This window comes from Dermacentor silvarum, chromosome 7, assembly GCF_013339745.2.
Source record: "Dermacentor silvarum isolate Dsil-2018 chromosome 7, BIME_Dsil_1.4, whole genome shotgun sequence".
Taxonomy (NCBI): Eukaryota; Metazoa; Arthropoda; class Arachnida; order Ixodida; family Ixodidae; genus Dermacentor; species Dermacentor silvarum.
The window spans coordinates 55444504-55451614 of record NC_051160.1 but is presented as its reverse complement, the minus strand read 5'-3'; the positions used below and the strand labels follow the sequence as shown (position 1 = coordinate 55451614).

Genomic DNA, 7111 nt, shown 5'->3' with positions numbered 1-7111 from the left:
GGGGAAGACAAATTGTGGAAAACAGTTTGTACATAAAGTGTTTGTATAAGAAATAAAACAAAACTGATGTAGAAAAGCGGGGATGGTGTAATTCCTTCGCCCCTAGCAAAAGTGTAATCTAGTGACAGGTATGTAAATTGGAAACATATGTAAAAACACAGAAAATAGTCTCTGGTATTGTACATTCTTTAAAATGTGAACATTGTAAATAGATTTCATGCAAACGCCAAAAGTGAAATTTGTACAACACCGTAAGTGCAATCCAATGTGTACATGGTTAATTTGTGTATAAGTGAAAACAGGTCAATAAACTCCTTATGTAGTGTCTGTTCTTATCAGCTTAATATCTGATACGGGTCCTATTTGGACCGAAGATATTAAACTTATTTTCGGAATGGGGCGGAGTGCTCGAAGCTTGCTTCACCTTCGCCACAGGTTGGCCCAGTATTGAACTTGCCTCTGGGATCGGCCCACTCACCCTCTACGGGGGTGAGAAAACCATAATCAAAAACATATTTTTGGCCCCTCACATAATTGAATTGCGGCATCTGAATGCGTCCGCGTCGATGTATACTGTAATTCCCGCTAAATTTAAGTGTTCAAAGATGCGTCGCCTGTTACAGCTTGTTTCGTGAATAAAGTATAACTGGCTACGTGTAGTTGGTTACTAAAAGAAGTGATTGAATTACAGCGAGCGTTACCGAGTAAACAAAGTTATCAGTTACAACACTACGAAAATATAATTGATTAGAAGTAATCAATTACGTGTAATTCGTTACGTTCAAGTCTGGCGCAGGCAGATTGATAGAAGGGGAATGGGCACGAAGTTTGAGGGTATTTGCTGGGACGTTTGGCGTCCGCACGGCTTCACTGCACAAACGCAGCTTGTGAAACGAAAGCCTCTAGCTCATTCATTCGTTCCTTCTATAGGCACATTTTAGGCCATCATGAAGTACGGAAAACGGAAGAGCACGGCCACTATAACAGCGAAGCTGTTAAGGGCTCAGTCTACGATGGTCGTGTCCGCGTGTAGAAAAAAAAATGGTAGTGGCTTAACTCAGCTATGCCTGGGTGTGCGTAGCGAGAGGTGCCGTTAATCTTATTGCTTAGCTTGGTTCTCCCTACGGTTACGTCTTTATCGTTTAGCTTCGTACGTCTGAGTGTTTAGGTTTGGTTGTTACCTCTCGTTAAGTTATGATCACATTAAAGACGACATTTTTAGTGTATAACACATTTATTTTGAAAGTCTTCATCTTGTTGTTTCTCAATTGCCACAAAGACGGCCCGATGGTCGGTGAGGCGGGAGGATAAGGGGTTGTCGTCCAGTGACTTGAACACGTTTCGGGTGCCATCCACATCTGAATCCACTCGCCTGGCCGCTTCCTACTTACGACGCTTTTCGAGGCGTGCGGCTCGTTCTTCCTCCGTCTCCTCGGCTCGCTGCCTCCTCCTGGTTTCGTTCCGACGACGAAGCCTGGCTTCTTTCAATCTCTCCGACTCACTTTTAATATCTGCCGACGAATCCCACCGAGCCGCCCCTTCTAATTATAAGATGCAACGCCGCCTCCTCCTCTGTTTTTTTTTTTATTTCGAAAGTTCGCCCAACGGCATAAACCATTAAATATAAAAATGTAGGCCGGTTTCGGCGATGAACAGCAATAGTGCTCGGTGGTTGCTTCCATATAGCCATGATTCATAGTCCGGTGGTCGCGTAGGATGAAGGCCCACTGTTTGCAGGTAGCGCCGTCGTACCTGGTTTAGGCCAGGGCATGTCCACAACAGGGGTTTGATTGTTGCCGCGGATGCTCGAGCTGGGCAATATGGGCAGGTATCCGCAAATGATCCACGGAGGTGTTGTGGCCAGGAATAGGTGACCGATGGGGTAAGTGCCACGCCCACACGGAGTCTCCCCAACACCACCTCCTCCTGGCGTGTAAGGCCGCCTGGGAGGTTTGAACCACACGGTGGAATGAAATCTCGTTAAGTGCGGCGGAGAATCTCCTTGCGGTGGAGGAAATCGCCCTGGGGGTCACTTGGGAAAGGTGCTTCCACAGCTAGTGGCAGCTCACTGTGGTTGGCGGTGTCAGCTTGCATGTGAGCAGAAATAGTGTACCGTGGGATCCACTGTATCCGAATCTGACCGGGCATCTGTGCAGTCACTCGGTGTATTTCGTCTGCGACAGGGTGGGCATTGTAAACCTTCCGGATCTCCTTTATGGCCGAGGTGGAGTCAGTGCGTATTATTATAACCGGTGCTGGCGACGTGGAAGCAGCTGTTCATCATCACCATCAACATTTAATAACCCTTAAAGGCCCCTTTCGGAGTATTACATAACATTACATTACATAGTCCTTGTCAACTCGCCGCAAAATTGCACAACTGTGTCTTTTTCACAAACTCTACTACTATTTTCCCCAGTTACGTAATACACTTCTTCTTCCTCCTCACCGCACTTCTCGTGCACTTTTCAACAGCTTGAGTATACAACGTCTTCATGGAACTACCACCGCATTTCATAAATCTTTCCTGCCCATCACAATAGAACACTGGAACGAACTGCCACAATCAATAGTTATTGAGCGTGATAGCTCAAAATTCAAGCAGGTACTGACAGCTCATTATCAAACCTAACCACCTTACTTACACCTGTGCCACGTCTTACTACTATTGCTTTATTTTTATTTATTTATATATATGTATATATATATGTGTATATATATATTTGTATATATCTGTATCTGTATGACTCGGGCGACTGCTCGGAAATAAAGGCATCGCATCGGTCAACGTCTCACAAGTGGTGGAGCGTGCTTCGATTCCCACGTCCTCTTACTTTCCCGATTCCCCTGGAGCTCCGGTCCGGTCGTCGTTTGCTCTCGTCTACCAGGGTGATGGCAGAAACCAACCCATCCACCAGTGCTGCTACCACCGCTGCTCAGCCAGCTGGGCCTACCTGGACGGTGAACACCACACACCGCGATCCTCCCGTCTTTGCCGGCCTCCGCGGCGACGACGTGGATGATTGGCTCGATCACTACAACAGAGCCAGCGACGCCAACCATTGGGACGACACGCACAAATTGCGGTATGTGTCCTCTTACCTAACCGAAGTTGCGAAGACGTGGTTTTTTAACCACGAAAGTGACTTTTCGGACTGGCCATCGTTCACCCAGCAATTTCGCCAGATATTCGGCATGTCGTCTGCACCAAGGAGGTTATAAAAAAAAACTTCTGGAGGGGAGATGCCGCGCCGCGGCTGACGCTGGCGACCGCCATATTGCTCCGGGCAGAAAACAGCTGCGCCGCTTGGGCCCTTGCGGTAGTTCGGCAGTTGCGGCCTTTATCCACTCAGTGCTTAGTTACGGTCTGCTGAGCGGTAGTCGTGCGCTTTTAAGGGAACGCCTGCGTCGCCTTCGGCTGCACGAATCGTGCGAAGCAAAAGTCAGGAGTAACGTTTCACGTCTAAGTAGCGCGAAAAAGCCTTCAATCGCTCGACCATTGCTGTGCACTATCTCCGTCGAGGAGCGCTGTTGTACCTGAAATCTACCATTTAACTGGCGAATACAGGCTGAAACAAGCTTTTTTTCTGCGTATGTTTGTGCGACAGGTTCCCGAAAGAGAAAACGCTACGTGACGCATGGCAGCCCACTGCTCGCAGAGATGGCTGGGCGCCTAAAGATTCGGATATTCTTTGTTCGGTGCACTTTGAAGAGGATTTTTTGACAGGTCTGGTCAAACGACAAGGCTGCGACAGGGCAGCATTGCAACCATTTTTCCAGCGTTCCCCGCACATCTGCATAAAAAAGCGAGTTCGTAAAAATGCTTGCTGTTCGTATATATGTTCGGTGCGCTTGCATAGGGGATTCCGCTTGTCGAGAGAAATTATTTACTACTTATTTATATAATATGATACAGCTCTCAGACCTGGCGGACGTCGTAGCTGCGTCTCACAAGGTGACTGTTTATAATTATGTGCATAAATATCGGCATGCACGCAACAGTTTCGCATCAAAACAAGAAGATAACTGACGTAACTGGTAAATAAAGAGTATTGCCAGTCACATATTGTGTGTGTAACAACACGATATGTGCCTGGAGCAACAACAGTTCTTGTGCAGCCATACTTATCCTATCTCGGCGTAATTTAACTTAGGCTGGATCGAGAATAATACTGTTTTCTCAGATCAGGTTCTGTTGCATGCCTTCGTGTAAAGTTCTGTACAAATCAGAGTTCATACAAATTCGTCTATTGCGGACTCACGATCTTTACAATATCTAAGAGCCATTATTCGTAGCTACTGAACCGTGTGCCTTGAGAAGTGACATCATCAGAATGCCTTTAATTTTGGGCATTGGTGCAATTTTTTGGTTTTGCGCAGCCAAAAATATGTTTGTTTTGATGTGTTTGTATTTTATGTATATGCCTGTTGGGTATTATTTTCCTATAGTATATACTGTGATGCACCATGTAGTTATGCAATATTTTATTAAATTTTTCCACCATGTTGTTTTATGCTTATTTTTATTAAAAAGCCAGGAAATAATAAAAATTTATTTACCACTTTACTGATTTCACCTTGTGCTTCGTGTCACTTCGGTAATTTGGCAAGCTGATGCGCATAAAAGGCGTTACAGCTTCAGCCCACGTATTCTTGCATTAACAACTGTCTTGTGGATTTGGCCTTAACCTAACAAGACAAAGATTACTGGGGATTCCTAATGATACAACTAGGCGACATGAAAGCCCTAGCGTCGCTAACTCAATGATACTACGGCCGCTTTCCACCTCTTTTACGGAGTGGAGTCTTCGTCACTTTATTTCGTCACAATTTTTCAGCAAAAAGTTACTATAAGTTCGCCTAATTCACCTCTCTGTGCACGTATTATCGCCTCAGTTCAATTGTGTAATCACTTTAGACTGTTAAATGTGCCTTCCTCATCATTATCAACAAGCCCAGCACCGCGTGTTCTTTCCATCATTACCTTTCGTTAAACTCCTATCACCCAGCTAACCCCTCTATTCCACCATTATTTACTCCTAATTCAACATTATTACAGCCTTAATACACTTCATTCACCTCTCTATATTCATTGTTACTTCAGTTCACATGCTTAAATAATATTGTATACTTAATAGTGGTTCTGCGCGCGCTATCGCCTCTTATCCTAAGAGGATCCTTTCGTGTCAACAACACGGTTTTGAAACGGTCTTGAGATGGACACCCTACCATGAGTTATGCATAAAAGCCTGTCGCATTAAAAAAAAAGACATCTGTGCTAAATAAATCATAGTAATTCTCCCGCTTTCATCATAAAACGCCACCACGAAAGCGCACTGGTTACGCTATATATATACCAGCGCGCAAGCAGCGCTCGCTCTTTCCCGGAGCAAGATGGCCACCAACCGGTTTCCCAGGCTTCAGCCGGTCGCATGGGCGCGCATAGGGGATCTCCACTCCAGAAGTTTTTTTATAACCTCCTTGGTCTGGACGCTCCGAAATCGCGAAACAGAGGCTGGCAACGCGCGTACAAGAACAGGACGAGTCCTATACATCCTACATTGAGTACGTCCTCGCTCTCTGCCACCGCGCACAGAGTGACATGGCGGAAGCTGACCGCGTTCGCCACATACTGAAGGGCATCAACACAGTCGCCTTTAATGCTCTCGTCATGCATGAGCCCAAACTGCTATGGATGATATATCACAGCATGCCAAGCGGTCTAGACACGCTCCAGTCTATTCGCCTGCCACGCGCCTCTTCGACCGTCGTCTCAACGGTGATGCTGAGTTGCGAGCCCTGATACGCACTCTCATCAGGGAGGAACTTCACGGACACCTTTCTGGAGTCTGGACCTGCGACGCTTGCGACCGTTCGCCCCGCTCCTACTGGACTGCGTGACATCATCAAGGACGAACTGGCGTCGATGACAAACACCCCAAGGAAAAGTCTACTGGACCGTTTCGTCCGCCAAGTTATGCCGAATTGCCTCCCGGCCTCCCTCGACCGTTCAGTCTCCCCCTGCCGAAGCTTACCGCGACCCCTAGCTTCGCTGGCAGCGAATACTCCTGCACAGCCGTATACTCTCCGTGGCGGTCGTCGCGCCCGGTTTGTTTCTACTGCGGTATTCGCGGCCACATTTCTCGATACTGCCGTCGGGTCGTCAGCAGGATTTTAAAGGCGGGGCTATGCTACCTTTGAGCGAGACAGCGCACATAGGTTTGATTACTACGTTCCCGGGCGTCACCCAGGTGAAAGGCGAGGCTACAACACCTTTGAGCGCGACAGGACACCAAGGTTAGATGCGTACGTTCCCGGACCATACACAACCTCTTCTGGTCGCTCTTCTTCACCTTCCAGGACATGGCTCGAGCGTCCCGCTCGCCCCGGCGTCGCTCTCCTTCACCTTACCGCCGTTCCTCATCGCCTTGCGTGCTGCTTCCTATGTGTGTGGACACCAGCTCGAAAACTAGAGGCTGCAGTTTTTGGATGAGAAACTGCATCGTGTCGGGACTCGCCCCAATTCCTCCTTGCTCGCCCCGCAATTCGCTCTCGGTTTGTGTGGAAGGTGTTTCCGTCGACGCCTTGTAGATACTGGAGCCGCTATTCTGTTATACATCGTGAACTGTGCTTTCGTCTCGAAAAGTGCAAACCGCCGTATGTTGGTCCGGTCCTATGTGGTGCCAATGACGTTCCCATCTGTCCTACCGGACAGTGCACAGCTCGCGTTCGGATAGACGTATTCGTCATCATGTGCAACTTGCGGTGCTTTCGACGTGCGCTCATCAGATTATATTAGGAGGGACTTCCTGTCCGCTGCTTCTGCAATATTTCGTGCGGCGACCACAGGATTCACATCAGCGACACCGAGACTTATCCAGTTTTCGATTCCCCCTGTCCCAACCTTATTGCAGCAGCGGATTTCTTATCCCACCAGACGAAGAACGTATTCTACCGTTGGTCAACAGACATTGTCGACGGAGACGCAGTTCTTGTACCTTTCGCGTTGCATTCTCGAGGACTCGCGATCGCTTCTTGCTTGTCCGGTTCTCGAGTGGCTATGCCAGCCTCACAGCCTTTAATACGACTCCCTGAAACACTAATACTGCCG

At 47.7% G+C, this 7111-nt stretch overlaps 1 non-coding gene across 1 annotated transcript; it reads left to right on the top strand.

Annotated features, from left to right (window-relative positions):
• Positions 1-295: 295 nt before the first annotated feature.
• On the top strand, positions 296-479 carry LOC119459859 (U2 spliceosomal RNA). The gene has a single exon (XR_005193843.1). It is a non-coding gene; the product is annotated as a U2 spliceosomal RNA (small nuclear RNA).
• The last annotated feature ends 6632 nt before the right edge of the window (positions 480-7111 follow it).